At 47.3% G+C, this 25433-nt stretch overlaps 2 long non-coding RNA genes across 4 annotated transcripts; both read right to left on the bottom strand.

The window, feature by feature from the left end:
• Positions 1–675: 675 nt before the first annotated feature.
• Positions 676–4395, bottom strand: LOC127296834 (uncharacterized). Of its 2 annotated transcripts, XR_011743990.1 has the most exons (3): positions 4015–4395; positions 3837–3928; positions 676–982 (listed from the first exon to the last, which is right to left on the bottom strand). It is a non-coding gene; the product is annotated as an uncharacterized lncRNA (long non-coding RNA). The 2 variants fall into 2 exon arrangements; XR_007848725.2 differs by lacking the exons at positions 3837–3928; positions 4015–4395 and adding an exon at positions 1169–1219.
• Positions 4396–17617: 13222 nt separating this feature from the next.
• LOC127296830 (uncharacterized) lies at positions 17618–19752 on the bottom strand. 2 transcript variants are annotated; one of them, XR_007848724.1, is made up of 5 exons: positions 19440–19752; positions 19208–19328; positions 18962–19103; positions 18431–18642; positions 17618–17934 (listed from the first exon to the last, which is right to left on the bottom strand). It is a non-coding gene; the product is annotated as an uncharacterized lncRNA (long non-coding RNA). The 2 variants fall into 2 exon arrangements; XR_007848723.1 differs by having other exon boundaries at positions 18320–18642.
• Positions 19753–25433: the final 5681 nt, after the last annotated feature.

A 25433-nucleotide genomic window follows, 5' to 3' on the forward strand; every position in this document is an offset into this window, starting at 1 on the left:
CCAGTTGCGTTATGCACATCAGGCTAAAAGCAGTAGGGGTAGAACTTATATGCAAAGAAATACAACACGTAAAGTAGGCAACCGATGCATAGAGCAAAACAAATATAGCTCATCACAACACTCCTTTCAGAGAATTGATCATCTTCGATGTACAGCTCATCACAAATGCACTCCTTTCAGGAGAACTGATCATGTTCAGTGGAGTCAAAGTTCAAGCTGTTGGAAATGTACTTATGCACATAAGGCTATAAACAGTAGAGGTAGAGCTCTATTTAATGTTTTCTATAGCAAGTGACTGAAAAAATAAGACAGAGGCGATGTATGCAAGCCCAGAGACTTTTGGCCGAGATTCTGATGAAGAATGTGCACTGATGGATGGAATGTCAGTCACAGTTCATGCTGCCATCTCGCAGTAGTTTTGTATGTCAATCTGGGTTGTACTTGGCGCACCCCGTAGATCTCGTACAAAGTATGTACATGATAAATTAGTGTATATGGCTAATTGAAATAATTTAAATAATGATAAACATTTTGTAAAACATTAGTATATAGTAAGCTGAACAAACATAACATTGTTAACATGATTACTGGAATCAGAACAAAATTGCATAAATTCAGTCTAGCCTATCAAACAGGGGCGATAACATGGCATGTCAAAAGCGACAAAACATGATATTTCTTGCATTACATGACATCTATAGCAGCGTTGATCATAAAAAACCCTGTATATTTATTTTCTGCCTCTATTCTTACATATAGAACTCCATCATATAATAGGTCTTGTGTCCTGAATACAAGTAGTACAACACTTGATTCAAAAAAAAAATCAATTAACTGCACGGGAACAGTGACTGTCTTAGTCTTACATGGAACTGGGAAAAATAGCAGATCATTGTAGGTCAGCTGTGAATCAATGTGTGTCGGCGCACACACGACAGACACTCACAAGGTAGGATGCAAGTTTCCACCAATCCTCTAAACCCTGAAAAAACAACATCGAACAATCACAGTAAGTTCGTAACCACACAATCCTAGATAGAAAATTTGATGAGCAAACCGAAGAACATATATTGAGCCATGTTCACTTAGGTAGGTGTCTGCATACAGGTAAGCATTTGATAGATGTAACCAAAGATAGCAACTTTTGACTTTCCAGCTTTTAACTAACCTAAACACATCTCAGAGCTTAAACTTTTTATTTGTTTTGGGTCAAATATAAGTACTGGAATACCTTACAACTACTCTGTGTAGGCTCAAGTTTTTGATTGATTTGATTGGAACTTGAAGCCGAGAGTTAAGAATAGCATCTCCTATGACTTGCACTTAAACCACTCTTCAGAACATCAAAAAATAGATGATTCACCACATAAGTGATGTCTAATAGCGTGCAATAATCTAAATCTTGGTTGAAATTTTCATTTACAAAATCCTGCATTCTTTTGTCTAAGTGGTTTACATAGAAAGCCTGGAAAGTTAGGTAAATTTAGCTACGTGTTGCAGGTCATACCTATTTTCTTCCAATGCTAAACCAGCCAATTGCTAAGCACTTACAAAGTTAATTAACTTGTTCAAATACCGCAGGCCTACACCTCGCAACGGAAGCAACCTGGTGGCACCACCATTAGGATCAGTACCAGCTGTTATGGGCAGGGTGCCGGGTAAGGGAGGGAGAGCTTTGCACATTTCCCTGGGTGGAGAACTCACTGATGGAGCACTTTATTCATGATGGAACTGTGCTAAATTATCTGATGAACATAGGAAAGCGATGTTTCTCTCACTTGCCGACAGTCTGGCAAAGGCATCTGTACTCATCAGATTTAGTAATCAAGAGTGCACAGTGCTTGCGATGTACCATTTCAGAAAACTAAATCAAATTTAACTCAAAATAAAGAATGTGGTATTCTGGTAATGATAATATACGAAGAACAGATAAAACCTACAATGTGATAATAAAAATAAAAATGGGAGTACAACCAAAAGAATACCTCCACCACCAAAGCAAATATGATGCCACCAAATCAATGATGAGCCTTATGTTAAAGCATACTTACAAAAAAATTGTAGGCTACCCTTTTAAATGCCCAATGATTATTTTGTGGCCTCGTTTCTAGCTCTCGCTCACGCTTTATATGCAATATAGCGATTACTGGTACCTTGTTATCAGAGCACTGGCGATGGAGAACAGGTGGCTGATAATATGGCTGTTCAGTGTTCAGGTGTGGTGCCATCCAAATTCGCATAATCATCATCAGTTGACCCATATCTGCTATACTTGCGGGAACCCTGACAATGTAGTCCCATTATCAACAAGCTGAGACTCATACTGGAGGAGAAAAGGGAAACAATTGTGAATTAGGAGGCATACAAAAATCAAACGGATCTGGAGTAAGAAAGGTAACAGACCAGGGCATCAAACAAACTGGGTCATAACATCAGTTAATGATATATATTCTGCTGCATTGGAGTGCACCATAATATCAGGTAGAACTATCGACTACTACCTCCGTCCCAAGGAATAAGGCGCACGCGTATTCCAAGACGAACTTTGACCATAAAAATTGAGCAACAAAATCTTGGTTATATTATATGTAATTAGTATCATTGGATTCGTATTGAAAAGCACTTTCTAATGATATTAATTTTATATAAACAATCTTTATATATTTGAAGTAATACTTAGTCAAACGAAAAGCACGTAAAACGAGGGCGCCTTATTCCTTGAATCGGAGGTAGTATCTATTAAATTTGGCCAATATTACATGCTACATAATGTGCAGAATAGCATCACACATATACGTAGGTGCAAGTGGTATTTGGTTCCATCACAGTAACAATGTAATTATTTACATCCAGTCACCACAAAAATGTTTAAAAAATAGAGCAACAAACCTTGCAGTAGTCAATTTGAAAATACACCAACTGAAGATTACACTCAACCGAACCTTCAGTTAAGATGCGTCGATAGATATGTCACTATGTGAAATCTTATTGGTTTGATTTTTCGAAAGCAACCAATACACCAAAACAATGTAAAGATCAAAGCAATGTCGGTCATTAAAAAGAAGTAACAGACGTAGAGGAATCGGTCCACATGTACGGAATTAGTCCACCATATATGTAGAGAAACGATATAAAAATGGATGCCCATATTTAACACTTGTGATGCACTTGATAATTAGTCAGGAAAAACAATGATTGGCCATCTAATACTAAAATGGATGCTGAAGCACAAAATTATATCTGTAATTAGTCATTTGCTAAGTAGATGTAGAGGAAATTATGCTGTGCGGGTTGGGTAATACAGCTAATCAGGTAAATAACAAAAGAAATCGCTTTTGCAAATAAAATGACGCCCAACGATTAGGCAGCAAGGTTATATTTACCTACACTTCTATCCCGTTATAGAAAATAAGAAAACTTAAAGTATGTAGAGGCCACTATGGGTGACTTATGGAGGCGACCGCAGGCGGTGGTTTCATCGCTTACATGTAGGCTCGTAGTCCCGAGGTTATATTTACCTACACTTCTATCCCGTTATAGAAAATAAGAAAACTTAAAGTATGTAGAGGCCACTATGGGTGACTTATGGAGGCGACCGCAGGCGGTGGTTTCATCCCTTACATGTAGGCTCGTAGTCCCGAGGCCACCGTATTTTCACCCAATATTTGAGGCACTCCAATCATTCTGCAGCACTAATGTGGTCTTACATGTTCTCATTTCAGCCATTCCAAAACAGATTTATCGTTCTCTGAATTTAAGAGCATGTAAGAGCACAACACTACAATACAGCAACAGTAAAGATATCGACTAACTTTCATCTGAAGCATATCGATTACCTTTACATCAATAAGATCAACCAAGTTATCTTTAAGTAAGCTCTGAAACACTCCTTTGTAGGGTGGTAATGGCCACTTTGAGGCCAAATAACCTGTCAACAACAAAGTTCAGAAGGTGTCAGCATGTTGGATGATTAAACTGGATGCAAAAGCATTTTGCAGTATTAGCATTACAGACCTTCAGAGTTCTCCTTTAAAAAAATTCAGAGTTCCATTTTCAGCAACCAATCGCCCAACATCATGTTAGATGATAAACTGGACGTTTTCACACTCAACTCCTAGTGAAAAGTTGAACTACCACAGAAGCATGTTTTCACACTCAACTCCTCGACGAAGTGATGCAATATGAGCTTCTCCGGCTTTGTCATCCTGAAGGAAAAGCACAGCTAGATTTGCTAATTTCAGATCAGACAGCCGGCCAGATTTTCCTGGACAGTTTATGACACAATGTCCAACGCCAGAAATAAAGATAGTTTAGCATATTTAGATTGAAGGAAAAAATAGTACAAGCTCACTTCCTCATTTTACTTGGAAATCAAAATCTTCTGACATATAAACTACCATCCACTAGTGGAAAACTGGGCAATAGGCCCGGTCCATTTGGGCCTTTAGACCCGGTTCCTGAACCGGGACCAACTAGGCGGGACTAAAGGGGGTACCCTTTAGTCCCGGTTCAAAGATAAACCGGGCCTAAAGGCCTCAACACGTGGTGCGACCAGGGAGCTCGCGCTGGAAGGGCTTTGGTCCCGGTTCGTGGTACGAACCGGGCCTATGTTTCTCTGCCGCGGCAGAGAATTGCTATTTCTCTGCCGCGGCACAGATTTGGGCTGTACCAGCGTTTCTCTGCCGCGGCAGAGAAACAGTCTGTTTCCCTTGCCGCGGCAGAGTTTCAGCAATGCATATATATATCATTCAAGAAACCACAAAAAATCGTCATGAATATATATAGACATCGTCAACAGTACACGACATAGTCAACACAGTACACGTAATGCATGCATATTTACAATACAACTTTTCCTGAACGAATATCCTCCGCCGTCACGATCTTCCGATAGTGCTCTCCACCTGGGGTAAGGACCTCGGTAATAAAGAATCCCGCGATTTCCTCTTGAATTGCTTTTATTTGATCCGCTGTTATGAGAGTGTCCCGCAGGCGTGTCATCTATATTTAAAAAAGGAGATCAATATATGAATGGAACTCAATACAATAGATGGTACTAATTAAGATTAATTGTGAAAATTTGTTATCGTACACGAGTGTGGTGTATTTGGGCATCCCCACCCTTGGGACAGGACATGTCACGCATGAAGGTGCAGACGTAGTATCCACATAAGTTATTCCCTTTTTCCTGCCTCATACACTTTACGAAAAAATAGTTCGATCAAACTAATAATCAAGCATCGTATTGAAAGTAAATATCATATATAAAGTTTCACGGACATAGCTATATATATAGTACTACTTACAGGGTAATCTCTAAATGTAAGCTCCGGTTTCCATTCACCCGGAACAGTATTGATGAACCGTTTCCAAGCCCTGCCCGGCAAAAAATAATGAGTAAATGAGTAATTGATTAGTTGATGATATCTTCGAATTAGAGCAGATGAAGATGCCAATACGAAATTGATTGAAACTACCTCTGGAGGATGGCAGCCATGTCCGCCCATTCCGCATATTCTTTACGTTTCGAGTCCATGACGTTTACGACTCCAAGGTGAAGATCAATGATTAGGAGAATAAAATGGAAACTGCACAAGCATAGCTCAATGATTACGAGAATAAAGTGGAAGGTGCACAAGCATAATGTATGTTATATATAACACTCACTTGAAGTTGTAGGGAAAGAATATATCCTCTTTGTCTGCTTGCTTCTCTAAAAACATTACGATGTTGTCCTCTGTGTCCTTGGCGAAGTCTCGAACCGTAACTTCATGAACTGTGTTTGGGTCTATGAACCCCAGCGGTAGGAGCTTGCCTCTTTTGTATTCCAGCTTCTTCATTCTGCATAATTAAATGTATAGCGTACACAAAGAATATAATGAGGATAATTGTTAGTGCAAATGAATGAGCTACAAACTTAATTACACAAATAAATCACTTACGGTGCAGTAGCAACTGATGACAGCTTTGTCGAGGGCGTCTTGATTGAATAACTGAAACAGTTCTTCTAACTCAATGTTTATCTCGTCTTCCCCCCGGAAGTAATGCTCATCTCTAAGATACACCGTGATGTAGGTTTCACATCTTCGACAGGCTTTCAGGTACCAGTCATGCAACCTTCGCATCTGAGTCCCTAGACGCGCGAGCTCGCCAGGTTTGACGAGATCAGATCCGTATCTATACTTGTTTACCACTTGAGCCGTTGGATAGTAATCTTCGTACTCAACTGATGCTCCCTGAGCTCTAGCCGCCCGTTCGATCATCGATGCCGTCTCTGGATCATGATATGGCTCCATGATGAAGTGGGGTGCGGCCTGAATGTCCTGCTGTCCAAGCTGGGCGACCGTTTGTGCTTCTTTCCTCGCTCTAGAGGACTGTCCAAGAGAGCGGTCATAATCAGCTCTCAGCTCAGGTCTCTTCATTCTCGTCTCGGCAAAGTGCTTCACTGTCTGCGGTGGAATAAACATCTTCTTCGGCGCAGTTGCAAGAAACGCCTTTTGCTCTTCAGTCTGCTCATGTGGCAACAACTCTGGAGTCTGTTCCCTCATTGGAGTTGATGATCTCTTCGGAGCTGTAGGAGGTGCCGCGGACCGCTTCCTCTTTTGCTTAGGTGGAAGCGGCGGAGTCTCCTGACGAGGAGGAGGAGGCGGCGGAGTATTTTCACGCGGAGGAGACTGGTCATGGATAGGGGAATCATCATCGCGCAGAGGAGAATCATCACGCGGAGGAGACTGAGGTGGCGGAGGAGGCGGAGGTGGCCTGCTTGTTGGCTTCTCACCTGGAAACACAATGTTCTCCTTCCGCCATTGCACGGTGGTTCTACGGGCTTCTCCCAGTTCTTTGATTTCCCCATCTTCACCTGCAGGGTGCTCAAGCACCAACCCCTCATACTCTCTCAACACTTCATCCACCATCACAACAGCAAAGTCGTCTTGGACCGGACGGCAATGGTAAGACCTTGTAGGTAAGAGGATGCCGACCGCCGCCTTGAAGGATAGGTTGAAAACTTTAACATGCAGCTCACAAGGACGGCTCTCAGTGAGATCATCCACGGGGGGGTAGCGAGGAGGCTCGACCACCTGGTCATCATCATCATTATCCACCTGCTGAGAGGAAGCCACGCTGCTTTTCCGGTGTGGTTGAGATTGCAGCGGGGCGATGGCATTGAGCAGTGCAGGATCTACAGCCTGCCCCCGAGCCATCTGAGATGTAAGTACTTGGGTTACCATGGTTAATTGGGCTTGCATGGTGCTCATACCCTCCTCTAAGTTAGCCAGGTGGTCTGTTTCCCTTGCCTTCCTCCTCTCATGGCTTTTATCAGGAAATCTCTTCCTTTCCGCAGGAAAGCCATACTTCCACGGAACGGAGCCTGCTGTGCCTCGTGTTCGTCCGCCGTGTTCTTTGTTCCCAAGGGCGCGTGTCAGCTCATCGTTCTCTCTTTCGGGCTGGAACAACCCCGCCTCCACGTCCCTATGTGCCTTTTCCAGGGCATCAATGGGAACCTTCAGATGAGCTTTCTTATAGATGCACTTCCTGTTTACGGATCCAACGTTCCCCCAATCCCGTAGAACCACTCCTTGCACCGTTCGATCCAACCGTATGTCCCTAATCTGATCCCTTTATCGGTCGGTTCCGCCTCAGCTGCCTCCCACTTAGGACGGTTAGCCCCGTATCCACTGGACCCGAATTTGGTGATATAGCTTCAACGCAGCATTTGCCTTATTTATTTCCGACCTTCTCAAAAATTCTTCGACTCCGTCTTTGTACTTCACGAATTCGTCCCAGTGATTTTTTACCTTCTCACCGTCCGGAGTCTTCTTTAACTTGATAAGGCGGCGCAATCTTTTTGTGGCTCTTGAATAGTTCGGCCATCTTCTTCTTGCCAAACTCGCGGAGGGCCTGCTCCATCTTGGCCTTCTCGGCGTCACCCCCTCTTCGGGTACTATGTTGAAATGTGCCATGAGCTTGTTCATAATGCTGTTTTTGGCTACATCATCGATATAAAGACCTTGAGCTTCTTCCTCTGCAGACAGCACTAGTCCCTTCGGCTTGTGCCATTCTCGAACGGTGATCGGGACGTGGTCCCTAACAAGCACTCCGCATTGAGCTATAAATGCCTTTGCTCCTTTCTGGAGCAATCGGTTTACCATCCTTCTCGATGTGGGTGATGTCGTGCCTAACACCGTCATCCAACTTTTTGGCCGGGCCTCGCTTCCTCGACTTTTCTGAAGAAGTGCTCGATCCGGAGGGCTAAAAAAGAAATAGTTCATAGTCAGTACAATTTCATTAGTTAATGCATCTAGTCGATCAACAGCGGCTTAATTAATTTATATACCTCGGTGATAACTACGGTTCGGGAGCCATTATGATGATCTTGTTCCTCACCGGCGCCACTAGGATCTTCTTCCTCAATATCCTCCGCTCCCTCACCGGAGTCATTCAAATAAGTTGCGGTGACATCGTCACCGCCATCATCTGGAATAACGTCGTCGTCGCGATCATCCAGAGTACCGTTTGCTATGAGTTCCTCCATGAAATTTTCTTGAATTTCATCTCTCTCCATGCTTTCTACAACGACCTGCAAGCTATACATAGGAACCATCATATGATCAAATTAAGGATAATGCGAAAACTGAAAATGGAGTTACATATGTGTAGTTCTTAACTAAGGATCGATAATATAGTGCTGAAAGCAGAATCTATGATTACATGCATACATAGATCGGGTTCATGTTTATTTAACCCTAATACATATCAATCACTACTACAACCACTCAACCGCGCAGACCGGGTCCTAGAGGGCGCCGACCGGGTCCTGAGCCGCGCTGGGTGTGCCCCCAAAGCCACGGAACAACAACGGGAGCATAGCTAACATGAGATCCCCGCATAACGCTCCATCCGGTCCTATACATGTTGTCTAACGCGTACATGTAACGGCGAACGTGCTGGTCCTCCGCTTCAATGCGCTGAGCTACCTCCTCCGGCGGGGCCGGCTCCCTCTGAAACGACCGTGGCCCATAAGACCTCCACCAAAGAATATCCGGGTCGACAACGGGACCCGGATTCCGCACCAAGGTGCGCGACCTGGAAGCTAAGACCTCCCAGTGCCACCCCGGCGGAGCCCAGTCCCGGACCTCCCCCATCTGCTCCATCTCCTCGGTGAGAGTCAGACCACGGCCCGCCGGCTGTCGCTGTCGCGGCATCGTAGCTACGAAAACAAATCATATATATATGTACCAAACGTTAACATAAATTAAAAAATAACTTTACTACTTTTATGTTAGTGGGCGTCGGCACTATTTAGTCGGCGCCGGCACTATCTATTTAGTCAGCGCCGGTACTACCGTTTGAGGGGCGCCGGCACTACCGTTTGAGGGGCGCCGGCACTACCGTTGAGGGGCGCCGGCACTACCGTTTGAGGGCGTCGGCACTACCGTTTGAGGGGTGCCGGCACTACCGTTTGAGGGGCGCCGGCACTACCATTTGAGAGCGCCGGCACTACCGTTTGAGGGGCGCCGGCACTACCGTTTGAGGATCGAGCGCCGGCACTACCGTTTGAGAGCGCCGGCACTACCATTTGAGAGCGCCGGCACTACCCGTTTGAGGGGCGCCGACTATACTAATTAACTATACTCTATATACTAACAATATATACTAACAACTATACTAATTAACAACTATACTAACAAATCATATATAAATTTCACTATTTTCTATATAACATTTTTTTCGAATTAACTATACTAACAATATACTAACAACTATATACTAACAACTATACTAATTAATTAACAACTATACTAACAAATTTGATACATCTAATATATATCTAATATGTCAAATTTGATAAGAAACAAAAAAAAAAAGGGGTGTGGCCGGGGGGCCGGGCTCACCTTTGCCGGCCGGCGGAGAGGAGGCGGGCGGCTGTCGAGGAGGAGGCGGCCGAGGAGGAGGCGCGGTGGCGGGGGCGTAGGCGCGGTGGCGGCCGGCGGAGAGGAGGCGGGCGGCGCGGCGTGGAGGCGACGGCGGCGGCGCACAGCCGAACGGCGGCTCGGCGCGTGGCGCGCGCGGGCGAACGGAGGGCGGCGGCGCGCGCGGGTGGTCGAGCGGCGGCGGCGCACGCGCGTGGAGGGCGGCGGTGCACGGCGGCGGCGAACGGCGGCGGCGCGGCACGGCGGCAGCCTGGCGGCGTCGTTTGCCTTCGTCTCCGCGGGATTGATCTCCGCGGAGACGAAGGGGCGATAGTTATAGTACCCCCCTTTGGACCCGGTGCGTTTTACAAACCGGGCCCAAAGACCCCTTTGGACCCGGTTTGTAAAACAAACCGGGACTAAAGGTCTTTTTTTGCTGCGTTTTTCGCTGCGCGCGCAAAAAAGGTTTTTAGTCCCGGTTTGTAATACAAACCGGGTCCAAAGGCCAATTTTTTTAAAAAATTTCATTCCCGCCTTATTTCAAATGAAAAAAAGCCACCGCACCGCCACCGCCTGGCCACCACCGTCACCGCCGTGTAGTGGCCACTGTCGCCACCGCCACCACCTGCCCACCACCGCCACCGCCGTGTACTGGCCACCGTCGGCACCGCCGTGTACTGCCCACCACCGCCGTGTACTGGCCACCGTCGGCACCGCCGTGTACTGCCCACCACCGCCACCGCCACCGCCTGGCCACCACCGTCACCGCCGTGTAGTGGCCACTGTCGCCACCGCCTGCCCACCACCGCCACCGCCGTGTACTGGCCACCATCGGCACCGCCGTGTACTGCCCACCACCGCCACCGCCACCGCCTGGCCACCACCGTCACCGCCATGTACGGGCCACCGCCGTGTACTGCCCACCACCGCCACCGCCACCGCCACACGTGTCCCTTCCCCGTGCCACGTGTCGCCGCCGCTTCCACGTGCCTCGCCCCGCCGCCACCGCCATGAACCGGCCACCGCCGTGTCGCCCACCACCGCCACCGCCGTGTATCGCCACCGTCGGCACCACCGTGTACTGCCCACCACCGCCACCGCCACCGCCTGGCCAGCACCGTCACCGCCATGTACGGGCCACCGCCGTGTACTGCCCACCACCGCCACCGCCACACGTGTCCCTTCCCCGTGCCACGTGTCGCCGCCGCTTCCACGTGCCTCGCCCGCCGCCACCGCCGTGCGGCGTGTAGATCCCGCTTCCACGTGCCACGCCCGTCGCTTCCCGCGCCACTGTCGCCGCCGCTTCCACGTGCCACGCCCCGCCGCTTCCCCGCGCCACCTGTCGCCAAACTTGCCGCGTCGCTGTGCTATAAAGCGCCGCGTGCGCGCGGAACCACACGTCGCCGTCGCCTCCGTTCATTCGTCGCCGGGATGCCGCCGCGCCGTCGCGGCTCGTCCGGTTTCCGTGGCGTCCGAGCGCGGCCGAACGGTAGGTTCTACGCCGAGATGCGTGCCGGTGGCTTCCGGCTCACCTCGCACGTACAACACCCCGGAGCTGGCGGCGCGCGCTTACGATGCGGCCGCATGGCGATTTCGGCGGCCACGGTGCGACATGAACTTCCCAGACGTCGAATCGCTAGAGGAGGAGGAGTTCCTCGCGCCGACGCCGTGCCTCGTCGACGACGAGGACCGTCGCCGCCACCGCCAGGTGCAGCGCCGGATCGCAATCGCCGAGCACGACGAGGAGTTGATGCGCCAGTGGAGGGCGCAGTTCCCCAACGACGTCGACAACACCGCCGCGTTCTTCGCTGACCTCCGGGCACAACGCAGGTCCAACAGGCGCCATCGTCGGGTCGTCGCCGTGTTCGAGCTCGATAACCCGAATACAACTTGGGCCGACAACGACCCTCGGTGGGACGACATTTGGACCGAGACAACCTCCGACGACGAGTAGATCGACTAGACTAGTTGTTTATCTATTTTATTGTATTTTCAATAAAGTCGTTGTGGTGACGCTGATGATGAGAAAAGTTTCCGCCAGATTACATGTGGAATTAAAGTACGAACTCAACTGAAAATTAATTAAGATACATGGCCAGATAGTACTCGTGCCTAGCCCTATAGTACTCGTGCCTAGCTCAACTGAAAATTAATTAAGATACATGGCCAGATTCGACTGTTCGAGTCATTCAGTCATACTCGTGCCTAGCCCTATAGTACTCGCCACTGTAGTCGTCGTAGTCGCCGTCATCATCGTCGCTGGCATCGGGGTCGCGGTAGTCAAACCTCGGCGGGAGAGCACGCGTGGGCTGGGACTGAGGGTAGCGCAGGCGGGGGCCACGGTGGGCCATGACGCCCTGGAGAGTTCGGTCGCGCCACCACAGCCGACGGCCGGCCTCGTTGAAGTTCGAAGGAGGCGGGCCGCCCTCCTCGTGCCTGGCGAGCGCCCTCTCACGCCGATTGATGAAGAAGCTCTCCCAAGTCGGGCTGTAGTCGGGATGCCACTGGGGCTTCCTCCGCTGCTCTGGCGTGAGCTCGAAGTAGTAGTGGTTCGTGATGGCCATCTCGCGCGCCACACCTAGAGGGACAGGAGGGACCGGTACCCCTCCGACGCTCAGCAACCAGCCGGTAGGGACGCGGTAGCCCGCCGGGGAGGGGGTAGTTCGACGCGCAGCGCCTCCGCCTCCCGGAGGGTTAGAGATACGATGGAAGCCATGTGACCTGGTGATGAGGTTTGCGAGATATGAGTCTAGATGTGATATGTAAATGGAGGCCAAGCCAACATATATATAGTGAAAAAATGGCGGGAGGACGGAGGCGGGAAGCAGTGGAAAGCGCGGGAAGAAAAATAGGCGGGAACGCAGTGGCGCCAAAAACTGTCGGTGGGATAAGGACGTGTGGGTAACCTTTAGTCCCGGCTGGTGGGTACAACCGGGACTAAAGATCCTTTTTGTGTCATCTAACAAAACTGTCGGTGGGATAAGGACGTGTGGGTAACCTTTAGTCCCGGCTGGTGGGTACAACCGGGACTAAAGATGTCGGCAGGATAAGAACGCATGGGTGGACGCACTGCTCGATGAGATAAAGCATGTAGCGCACGACGCCCGTCGAAGGAACAAGACAAAGTAGAAGAGGTGCCGTGCCTATAAAAGGAGCATCGATACGCCTTGCCAAGCCCCAGAACGACTACATCTCATCTAACAGAGTTGGGGAAAGGGTTGGGAAATCTCACGTGGCGCATCTCCACTTTTAATATCTTACATACAGTTACATGATTACACAAAAATAAATGGGAAATTGATTGCCATGTTGAGATACTCATTTGTGCCATGAACATTCTTCAATTAACTTGATGATGGAGCATCTTCATCATTTAATTAATCTTCTTCGGCCGTAACCATGGAGCATCTTCATCATTTAACTTGATGCTTGGATCAATGTTCACTCTGAAAGGGTGGAATTTCATCAAACTGATTATAATCTTCTGACATGTCTGTCTTGTCCTCCACTCCCACGATGTTTCTTTTTCCAGAAAGAACTATGTGGCGCTTTGGCTCATCGTTTGATGTATTTGTTTCCTTATGTTTCCTTTTTCTTGGTTTGGTAGACATATCCTTCACATAGAAAACCTGGGCCACATCCTTGGCTAGGACGAATGGTTCGTCTCTATACCCAAGATTGTTGAGATCCACTGTTGTCATTCCATACAACTTGTCTACCTGAACCCCGCCTCCTGTTTTGTTGACCCATTTGCACCTAAACAAAGGGACCTTAAAAGAAGGTCCATACTCAAGTTCCCATATATCCTCTATGTAACCATAATATGTGTCATTTGGGCCTTCATTCATTATTGCATCAAAGCGGACACCACTGTTTTGGTTGGTGCTCTTTTATCTTGGGCGATCGTGTAAAATGTATTCCCATTTATCTCGTACCCTTGGAAAGTCACTACGATCGAAGATGGTGTACGGGCCAGCAAGTACAACTGATCTTCAATATGTTTGTTATTCAGGGAGATGTTTTTGCAACCAACCGCCGAAAGTCGACATGTGTTCACGTCTAATCCAATCGTTCGACTGCCCCGGGTTACGGGAGCGTAGAAAGTTCTTGTGGTCACCGATATATGGAGCCACCAAGGTGGAACTTTGTAGGAGCGTGTAGTGTGCTTGAGTCAAAGAAATCCCGTCCCTACATATCATTGATTTCCTTCCTAGCGTGCCTTTTCCACTTAGTCTCCCTTCATGCCGCGATTCAGGAACACCAATCGGCTTAAGGTCAGGAATAAAGTCAACACGAGAATTCAATGACCTCCTCTATTCCATAGCCCTTGGAGATGCTTCCTTACGGCCTAGCACGGTTATGAACATATTTCTTCAAGACTCCCATGAACCTCTCGAAGGGGAACATATTGTGTAGAAACACAGGACCGAGAATGGAAATCTCATCGACCAGGTGAACGAGGAGATGTGTCATAATATTGAAGAAGGATGGTGGGAACACCAGCTCAAAACTAACGAGACATTGGACCACATCATTCTGCAACCTCGGTAGAATTTCTGGATTTATTACCTTCGAGAAATTGCATTGAGGAATGCACATAGCTTCACAATGGGCAGTCGAACATTTTCCGGTAGAAGCCCCCTCAATGCAATCGGAAGCAACTGTGTCATTATCACGTGACAGTCATGAGACTTCAAGTTCTGGAATGTTTTCTTCTCCATATTTATTATTCCCTTTATATTGGAGGAGAAGCCAGACGGGACCTTGATACTGCTAAGACATTCAAAAAATATTTCCTTCTCTGCTTTTGTAAGAGCGTAGCTGGATAAATGACGTCCTTTAACTCTCTCATGCAGCTTTTTGGGGTCTTTCCAACGTTGCTGGTCCTCCCGTGCTTCTGGTGTATCTTTTGTCTTCCCGTACACACCCAGAAAGCCTAGCTGGTTCACGCAAAGATTCTTCGTCACGTGCATCACATCGATTGAAGAGCGGACCTCTAAGACTTCCCAATAGGGTAGATCCCAAAATATAGATTTCTTCTTCCACATGGGCGCGTGTCCGGCATCGTCATTCGGAACAGACCGTCCGCCAGGACCCTTTCCAAATATTACATCTAGATCCTTGACCATACCAAATATATCAACACCATCACGATGGGGAGGCTTCCTCCGGTGATCAGCCTCACCGTTGTAATGCTTGCCTTTCTTTCTTACGGGATGGGTAAGCCTAAGAAATCGACGATGCCCCAGGTACACGACCTTCTGACCTTTTTCCAAATAATCACCTTCGAGCTCATGTAAACAGTGTGTGCATGCATTGTATCCCTTGTTTGACTGTCCTGAAATGTTACCAAGAGCAGGCCAGTCATTGATGGTTACGAAAAGCATCGCTCTTAGGTCAAATTCCTCCTGCTTGTGCTCGTCCCACACACGTACACCTGCTAGGGACCACAGCTGTAGAAGTTCTTCGACTAATGGCTTCAGGTACACATCAATGTCGTTCCCGGGTTGCTTCGGGCCTTGTATGAGCACTGGCATCATAATGAACTTCCGCTTCTGTTGACTGCCAAAACCCACCGGCGGGCAGCGGCTTGTCAACACCGTAGAGCCGGGAAGAGCCTAGAGCTGCGGCTGGCTGAGACCCCTCCGAGCGACGGCCCGCAATGCTCTTCTGGTCACACGCGGTGATGCGAAGTGCAAGGGCATGCCACCTGACCTATACCTGGTGATAACAGCTTCATGCACAACCAAGGAGGAAGGTTATATATACAAAGAGTCACAGGCCAGGTGCTATGGCTGCAGCTCTGCTCTCCAAAAGGATTCATGCCATCTGTACTGAGACCAAACCGTAAGTTCCTTGCATCCTGTGCAAAGTTTGGGAACTCTCTATCGATTTTTCTCCATTGGGAGCCATCAGCAGGGTGCCTCAACATCACGTCTTTCTTACGGTCTTCTTTGTGCCATCGCAACAACCTAGCATGCTCTTTATTTCTGAACAAGCGTTTCAGCCGTGGTATTATAGGAGCATACCACATAACCTTGGCAGGAACCCTCTTCCTGGGGCGCTCGCCCTCAACATCACCAGGGTCATCTCGTCTGATCTTATACCGCAATGCAGTGCACACCGGACATGCATCCAAATTCTCGTACTCATCGCGGTAGAGGATGCAGTCATTAATGCATGCATGTATCTTTTGCACATCTAATCCTAGAGGGCAGACAATCTTCTTCGCTTCGTACGTACTGGCGGGCAATTCGTTACCCCTTGGAAGCTTCCTCTTAATTATTGTCAGCAACTTTCCAAATCCTGAGTCAGTGACACCGTTCTCTGCCTTCCATTGCAACAATTCCAGTGTCTTTGCCTAGCTTTTATGGCCATCTTCGCAAGTTGGGTATAACAATTTGTTGTGATCTTCTATCATCTTGTCGAAGGCCAACCTTTCCTTTTCAGTTTCACATTCTCTCCTTGCATCAGCAATGGCCCGGCCAAGATCATCATCAGCAGGCTCATCTGGTGCCTCTTGATCTTCTACTTCATTGTCTTCATTGCCTTCTGCGGTATCATCGTATTCAGGGAAATTGGGATAACCGTCATCATCCTCTTCCTCTTCGTCATTGTCTTCCATCATAACCCCTCTTTCTCCGTGCTTGGTCCAATAATAGTAATCGGGCATGAAACCGGATCGCGAGAAGGTGGCTGTGAATGAGACTCGAGCGAGCGTAATTTACGGTATTCTTGCAGTCCACACATGGACAATACATGAAGCCACCATGTTTGTTTGCCTCCGCCACGGCCATAAAATTATCCAGGCCCGCAGTGAACTCGTCAAACCGTCGGTCAATGTACATCCATTGCCGATTCATCTGCATGATATAATTAAGCTGATCAAAACCATTACAGAACATCACGATGTATATATACACATGCATTTTATCAATTGCAGATGAAAAGGATAAAGTTGTTAACCTCGATGAAGAAGAAAAAAGCAAGTTAAGTGTGGCTTGATTTGTGTAAACTCAAGTGGCAAATCCTCTTAAGCATTTCATCAAACACCTCTTGTGCATGTGAAGAAGAGAGGAGAGCAATACACCCTCTTGTGAAGATAGTGAAAAAATGGCTAAGTGTGGCTCACACTTGGGCAAGGGCAAGGTTATATAGCCAGAGGGGGGCCTTTGGACCCGGTTTGTCATACAAACCGGGACTAAAGGGTTCCCCAGGCTGACACGGCCTGCCGCGCCCTGCGGGTGGACCCTTTGGTCCCGGTTTGTATGACAAACCGGGTCCAAAGGCCGCTACAGGACAGGCGCCAGCGGGTGGGGTCGTCCTGGGCAGAAACGAACCGGGTCCAATGGGGGCATTGGACCCGGTTTGGTTCAGCAGTGGGTCATTTGCTTGGGTCCAAAGGCCTCTTCTCCACTAGTGATCGCTCCAGCTTTAAAATTTTACATGCTTGGTTCCTGATTTTATTTATGTATCACGCCTTTCTATCACAAAGGTAGCCTCCTCAGGTGCAGTACAACAAGGGATCATATGAAACTCCTCTAAAGCTAAACCAATGGTATAATTCTAGAACATATATACATAACAAAGACCCAATCCTTCCGGGTGAAGGTTATCGTGGATGCACAGCGAGGGCTCCGTGAGGGGCCACAACACTATCATATCAACATGGATGAGAAAATGGTGATAAGTAGATAATGGAAGTGAACCAGGAATTTACATATTTCATGCTCCTGAGTATGCCATGGTGAGCTAGAACAAACTACATACTAAAGAAACTAAGCAAAAGAGCAAGCTGACAACCAAATTTGGAGTAATGAGAAGCACACACAGTTTATCAGTTTTGTATCAAAATATAAGCCCCCTTATCTATCTAGACGCGGAGAGAGGCAATTTAAGCATGAACGAGCTGCTTTTCAACTCCGATGAAGATCCGTCAACCGGTGAGTGAGAGAAACATTCCACTCAAAAGAAGAACTCAGATCTCATCAATAAAACCGGTGCCTTCCATATAATGAAATACCTGATGCAAAACAACAGAATTATTAAAATGATACATAGCAGATTAGAAGAACATTTTATGTATATTGGTGCATAAAACCATGAACCTTTACTTGAATCGGACATTTAAGGTTAAATAGAGTATACCCATGCCAAGTACCAAAAAATCCATCATCATGATCCTTTAATGGAAATCTCGCATTGCATTTTAAGAGTAAAATATCTAATTACTGGGAAGTGCATATACTATTGGGCAATTATGATTTTAAGAGAAGTAAATATTTGTGGACATCACGAAAAGAACATCTGAGACTATAGACAATATGAGATGCTTTGCATATCTAATAGTGTACCATAAACAAATAATTAGATCAAAAAATCATAAATATCATGTTCTAAGTGCAGACCAGCTCCAAAGCTTGTGAGGCTTTGGCATTTTCTGTGACGTGGGATGACAGTACAAAACATAGTCATCACGCTTTGTAGATGGGCAAGCCCATATGGAGAAGCTTACAAACCCTTGTTTCTTGCAGTAGTCCAAATACACGAAGGTACGGAGAGCTTCCCCACTTGTAGATTTGATTTCAGGCCTCAAGTACTTGACAGAATCAATATATGCAAGATAAACATGCCTTCGGTTTGGTGATGGGCTAGCAGAACCATACTCTTGTACATACTTGGCGAATAGACAAACATCCACACCTTCATTCTTTTGAAACAAGAGAATGGCCTGTATAAAACAAAAGGCAGCAAAAGTTAGCCTTCGTTATGTACAAATTAGCAGGAATTAATATTAACATGGATACTATGACAAGAATATTTTTCAAATAAAGCATTGAAATAAATATATTTCTCATATTGCAGAGATAGGTACAGATTGATCAAGTTCATACGGGATTGGATGCAAAGATCACCACAATTTCAGAAAGAATAACGTTGTATAAATCATTGCCTTGTTTAATTTAAAGGACAAGAGAAGAATTAGATGTACATGCTCCATGTATAATTCGGTTATTATTTATCCGAAACAAATAAGCATGTAAGCTCACCAGATTGTGGCTGCAATGCATGACCTCAAATCCATGTGGTCAAACCATAACCATTCTTCCGTGCCTAATAAATAAGCATCACTGCTTAACTAAAAGCCGGTCTTGCAAAGCACATAGTAGATCACATTTCACGTTTTTTTTTCTGTACGAAATAGTGTAATACATTAGAAAGACATGCATCACAGTTTATAATTTAAGCATATTTAAGGGGAAGATCTAGACAATTTAGCATTTAGAAGCATCAACCTGCAGATTTGATTGATCCCTGGCTGCCTGGGCGGCCGGCAAACCTGCATACAAATCAATCTCTGACCAATCTGTGAGAGGAAGAATGGAGAGAGAGATGGCCGCTGGCCGACCGGCAAACCTGCGTACCAAACCAATCTGCGATGGAGGGAGAGAGAGGAGAGGAAGAAGGGGGAGAGATCTCGTGGTCTGGGATGGAGAGTTTGAGCGAGAGGAGACAAGAAGGCTTTACCACTGGGTTGTAGGGTGATGGGGACCTCGGGGAACTCGATTTGGATCCTGGAACTCGGGGAAGATGGCGACGGTGATGGGGACCTCAGCCACCCGTCGCCGCTCGCTCCCAAGGCCGGCGCGGCTACCGGCCAGCCATGGCGACAAGGGGAGGTGGGGCTCACCGGGAGTAGATGCAGGGGATTGGGGAGGAGCAGCAGAGAAGGGGATTGAGAGAGGTAGCACGGGAGGGTGAGGAGAAGGGAGGTCGGTCCAGCGCTGCACGGCGCACTGCGCCGCGACGGGAGGAGAAGGGAGAGGCGGCGGAGGGCGGAGGGCGGTGGGCGGCGGGCAGAGGGCGGAGGGCGGCGCGACCGGAGGAGGCGGAGAGGCAGCGACACGCGCGGGGACGATAGGGTTTCTATGATTGGGTGCTTTTCCCCACTTCCCTGCGAGACGCCGGGCCGGGGCGGGCTTTCACACGACCCATGGATAAAACACGGGTTCGTGGGAGGGCCTCGCGCTCTGGACGAAATCGACGGTGGAGATCGCGCCACGTCAGCTCGATCTGACGGCCGAAAATCCAAAGCGCTGTGAGATCCCCTATGGGGGGCATCATATACACCTTTAGATTTTGACAAACCATGTAGCATAGATGTGGGAAGCTTTGTCTGGCCCATGAGTATGTGATGTATGACTAGATGGACTCTCGTTGAAGCCCCGTTCACCTTGAGTCTCGCGGCAGGAGAGCAATTTGGCCCCGAAAGTAGCCAGCACAAGCCCACTTTAGAATAGCGATGTGCATGGGCTTGCCGTGATAAGCCTTCAGGAGCTGCACTTGAGCACACTAGGAGTTGGACCGGAAATTCAATTCGGATGTAGAGTGCCTATGTTCCTCTATCAAAAAAAAAATAATTCGAAATATCAAAAAATTTAACAAAAAAATTTACATGTACATTTTCACAATATATGTGCTATCAAATTTCACGCGGACCCTATATTTTGTGTGGTCTATGTGAAAATGAGAAAATTTATCTTATGAAAAGCCTTATTTTTAGCATTTAAGTTGTCTTTTTTACACACGCCACATGACAAGTCGATTTTTCATAAAACGACTTTGTAAGCGCGTAGCACGTGAATATGTACGTGCGATTTTTTTTTAAAAAAAAATGTGTAACATGCATTTCAAAATAGATGAAGCATATGCTCCCATGTGCCAAAACACCGTTCTCCTATTAACATATTTAGTGTCCGAGAATGCTTCGATGCACAAACGGATGTCACGGTTGGCCGCAGCCCATCATCGCGGGGTTATCCGCTTGTATAATTCTTTTCCTCCCCCCATCTGTTTCATCCTTGACCCCTCCCCAGCCTCCACCGCCGACTTGGTTGCCTTCCTCCGCTACCTCTAGTCAACATCTGTACCGCATTGCCCTCCTTGATTTTCCACCCACCGTCGGTAATGCCGCCCATCTCGGACCACTCTAAACTATCCCCATCTCCCTCTTCTACGGGACAACCCTCACCTGAAACCCTACGCCTATCATCGGTGAGCTCCGAACCCCGTAACCCTAATACTCCCGCGCCCATACCGTAAGTTTTAGGTCTCACCTCCGCCGGCGACGCTAGAACTCTGAAGAAGTGGGCACATTTTTGCCTACTTCCTCGTGTTCATTTTCATTCACCCTTGCAGCTTCCTTCTCTCCTACCACCACCGAACTAGGATGGTCCACGACACAAAACATTGAAGGATGCAGGGTACACGTCACAATGCTACGAGCGGCAAATGGGATTTTTTGAGGATTTGAGGTCTTCAAGGACACGGGGCACAGCCATACCAAACTGCAAAGTATGCATGCAGCAAATGAACTCACTCAAAAGAGAACATGTTGAAATTACCTCTGCCATTCTTCGCTCCCTTCCCCTTCCTCTCGTAGTAAGGCAAAAGGGAGGCGACCAACTTTTCCCCACCAACAGCCAAGGAGGCCGCGGGATCTCTTCCTCCCCTCTTGCCGCTCCGGCGGTGGGAGGGGGGGAGAGCCCCGGTTCTCTTTTGGCTTGTAGATAGGTGTAGGGCTAGGTTTCCTTGGGGCGCCGTGATGGTGGTGGAGGCGGCGCCGCGTCGAGGTCTGTGTGCTACTTCTCGATTCCCACCCCGGCGAATCCTTTTGCGGTGGAGCCGGCGAGCTGGTGGCGACGTCTTCTCGTGTTTAGTTTTGGCCGGCGAGATCTGTGTGCAGGGGCTGGGTCGGCGAGGCGGCGGCGGCGACCTAGCCGGTGTGTTTTGTTCTCCGGGTCCGCCTCCGTCTCGGCGGTGTTTCCTCCAGCGCAGCTCGAGGGCCCGGGAGATTGTGTAGGAATGAATCGGCCGGCGGCTGCTGTCTTTTCCGGCAGCAACGACGGCGACCTGCGGGATGCGGTGGATTTGGAGCAAGGTTTGTGGAAGGTGGTGGGCAGATCTGACCTTCCCGTCCGACTTCGTCAGTTGGAGCTGGCAGATCTGCAGTCCGTCGAGCATGGGGATGACCCCGGCCGACATTCCCCAAGGTCTCGGCTCCGTCGTTCAACGACGGGTCGCAAAATCGGCTCACAACGCTGTATCAGCTATGGTGCTTCGACGGATTCTGGTTTGTTGGCTGCTCGTCTTCTCCTTCTCCGGCGGTGTTGCGGCAGCGTCGGCCATGGCAAGCGAGCGATGGAGTTGATGTGTGCAAGGACCTCCAAGGACTGTTATTTTTTTGTTTTTTTGCGAGGGGTCTTTGTGCAATGTTCCGAGGACACCTGTGTCTCTGGGTCATTCCAGTGTGTGCTACGTGTGTGTAGGTCCTTTGCCTGTAACTTGTTTGTGATATGAACACGTGGTACTCCTTCAAAAAAAAAAAAAGAACATGTCCAACTCCGTTTTGTCACTGGTGTTGGCGCACATAGATCCAAATTAGTTTACGGAGAACGGAGAGCAGATCGAAGACCACCCGGGAAGTGAGAGATACTGTGTGACACCCCAGCCGAGACCACTCGCCGGGAATGGAAAGGGAGTAAGTTAGGAGGTAATGCCACAATTAAAGCGAAGTCAATGAGTCGATACTAGTTTTGGTAATTTTTTCAGTTCAGTGCCAACTCTGAGACAAAACGCTATAAATTCCACCGTCGTTACAGGTCCCTATCACAGCCCGTGCTCGCCCGTTGCAGACTGCTGCCGCTCGGGCGCCCGTCCTGGCCAGCTCTGCGGCTCATGTGACGTCCGTCCATGGAGACGACACCAACACCTCCTACTCCCAGTGTTGGGTCCTGCTCAAATCCCGTGGCCTCCTCTAGCTCTGTTCCGCCAGTGAGTCCGACCCTCCTGAAGCAGCTTTCGGGTCTCTTCGCGACCGCGGCGGTGGCCGTGGCCGAGCGAAGCTGGGCGGCATCGGGAGGAAATCAGCAAAGGTAGCGTCGGCGGCAGTGGTCGCCGGGATGGATCAGGGCAGCTTAGGAGAGAGTAGATAGAGGAGGAAGAGGAGGAAATGGGGCTGACATGTGGGCCCCATGTTCACCTCAGCTCTTCCTCCGCATGCGATGCCATCTTAGCCCTTATAGTGGGGCCTCAAAACCTAATATACTGTCTAGTGAGGTTTTGCTCGATTTATTGTTGGTCGTTGCAAAATTGGTACTAAACTTAAGATATTACCAAAATTTGTACATTGATTCGTCGACTTCCTCTCGGTTAAAGTAGTTCCTTGTAATTTACTCATGGGAAGGAGACGAGATTCTGCGAGCAAAATGGTTGCTTCTGACCGACTCGATCAAATGGTTTAGTCCTTTCTGCCGTGTGCCACCACGAGACTGCACCGGATCAAACAGTTGATTATCGATGAGTAGGAGTACTTACTTAGTTACAATACTAGAATATTTAGGTCTAGAAATATTGCAAGTAATCAAGGTACCGTAGCCGGTAGATAGAGTAGGCAGTAGACATGCGCGCGTGACGATGATGCAATAGTTTCCGCAAGTTTCACATCAGTGAAGTTTACTCATGTGGGTCGCTTGCTAAATGAATCAGCACATCGTCTAGCTCGCAGAGCTGAACACTATGGTTTTTCTATCTTTCGTGATGGAGGTCCGGATTGCATCCGTGATACTCTTTGTAATGATTTGATTTAATCAATAAAGTGTTGCATTCTAAAAAAAAAAGTCTCGAGGCAATCGATCCAGCTTTTCTTGTGTGCGTCTTAGAGCAATTCCAATAGTGCAGTCGGGTGCTGGCTATAAGGCCAGCTATAGTCAGTTTATAGCTAACTTGTATAATAGTTGGCTTTAAGGATTGGTAACTTTATGTGTACTAGTCATCTGTACGTGCTTTGCAACGTAATATTATTGAACACTGTACCAAATTAGTGGAAAAAATAGTGAATTTGTGGTGGAATGTTTGCATGTGATATTTTTAGTGAAAACTTATGGAAGTGTTTTTTCATGTTCGCACCCATCACCGTGCATAGAACAATAATATTCGTTGTAACGAATATAAGTAGTAGTGAATATGATAGTGCGGACAAAGGGATCCCGAGTTCGAGAGAGCCATGTAGTTTAAAATTAAAAAATCATATACCAAAGATTCATAAGATTCTGAATGTAGTCAATAATATATACTATAAGCGTGCAAAATTCTTAGTATTCCATGGTACATCAAAATGAAAAAATCAGACAAATTATAGAGTTTTGAGAATGTGTACCACGGCTTCACACTTTTATAATTTTTATGTACCATAGAATATAAAGTATTTCTCATTAGATTTTGCACGCTTATAGTATGTATATATATCATTTGACTACATAAAATGTTCTTATATTTTTGAAACTTTAAAATATGATTTCAAAAAATAAAAGGCTACATGGAGCTCATCCTCTATTTTGAGTTTATGGCAAAGCTTTTGCTTTTTCGCAATTTTATTTGTCTATAAAGTAGCTTGTAAGTTTAAACACAAAATTTTATCAGAATAGGTGGAAGGAAAAAAAATCAGTTGCAATAATATTTTTGACCTTCTCGTTTATTTCTTTTACTCGGCCTCGTGAGCTAAGAAGATACAAAGAGTGATTTTTTTTATAATTTTCGTCCATGTCTTACCGTATCTTTCTTTAAATTTTTTTTTTTGCCATGCATATAACAGTGCACGAATAGGCTGCTAGCTCTATAACTGAAGCGCAGGCCTGGGATTCGATCCTGGACGTGAGCACTCACTGTGTTGCTAGCCAAAGGCGCGTTTATCGAGAAACTTCTACACACCACTGTAAGTGCTCTTCTCCTGAATTTTCTGGAATGTGGGTCGTGGGCCAGACGTGAAACACGCAGCGCGAATCCCAGGTATATTGACCCTAGGATGGCCATATCCAACGGCATGTGTGGCGCCACGAATCTAGAAATTGATCCAATCTCAATTTTGGCCATCCGATTGTACAGATCCAACGGCTCATATGTTGTCATATTGGTACACTATATAGGAGTATAGAAAAGGCCCACTATACATACTCACAAAGTGTCTAGGAGCACGTGCAAGAGCCGGCTCTTGCATGAGAGCTCATCTCTTTTCTCTCTCCACTTCTCTCTCATCCACCTAAGCACAACAATAATATTTTAATTCTTACAGCCTGCTGAATCAGATTTATTGTACTTGCTCTTACTCTAGCTGCCAAGCTGAACTACGGCCTCCTCTTTTTTTCAATAAACAAATAACTTGGTACTCGATTGACGCACAATCATATACAAACAGCTCGTCCTAAACTAGATTATGTTACGAGCGAGTGATTCCTGCTTATCCAATCACATAGGAACATGTACGTTTTGCTTAACTGCTACTCTAGTTTCGTTTGTTTAATCCGTCGAGTGTGCAAGTAGCGCTGCTAATTTATTCAACAGGGTGGAGTGTCATGCAGGAACTGTTTGCGAATGCGTTGTTGGATCCGAGAAGTTATTCTCTGTTCCGAACCGAATCCTGTCTCAACCCCACAAAATGTGCTCGTCCAAGAAAGGGTCGGGCAT

This window comes from Lolium perenne, chromosome 4 (assembly GCF_019359855.2).
Source record: "Lolium perenne isolate Kyuss_39 chromosome 4, Kyuss_2.0, whole genome shotgun sequence".
Classification (NCBI taxonomy): domain Eukaryota; kingdom Viridiplantae; phylum Streptophyta; class Magnoliopsida; order Poales; family Poaceae; genus Lolium; species Lolium perenne.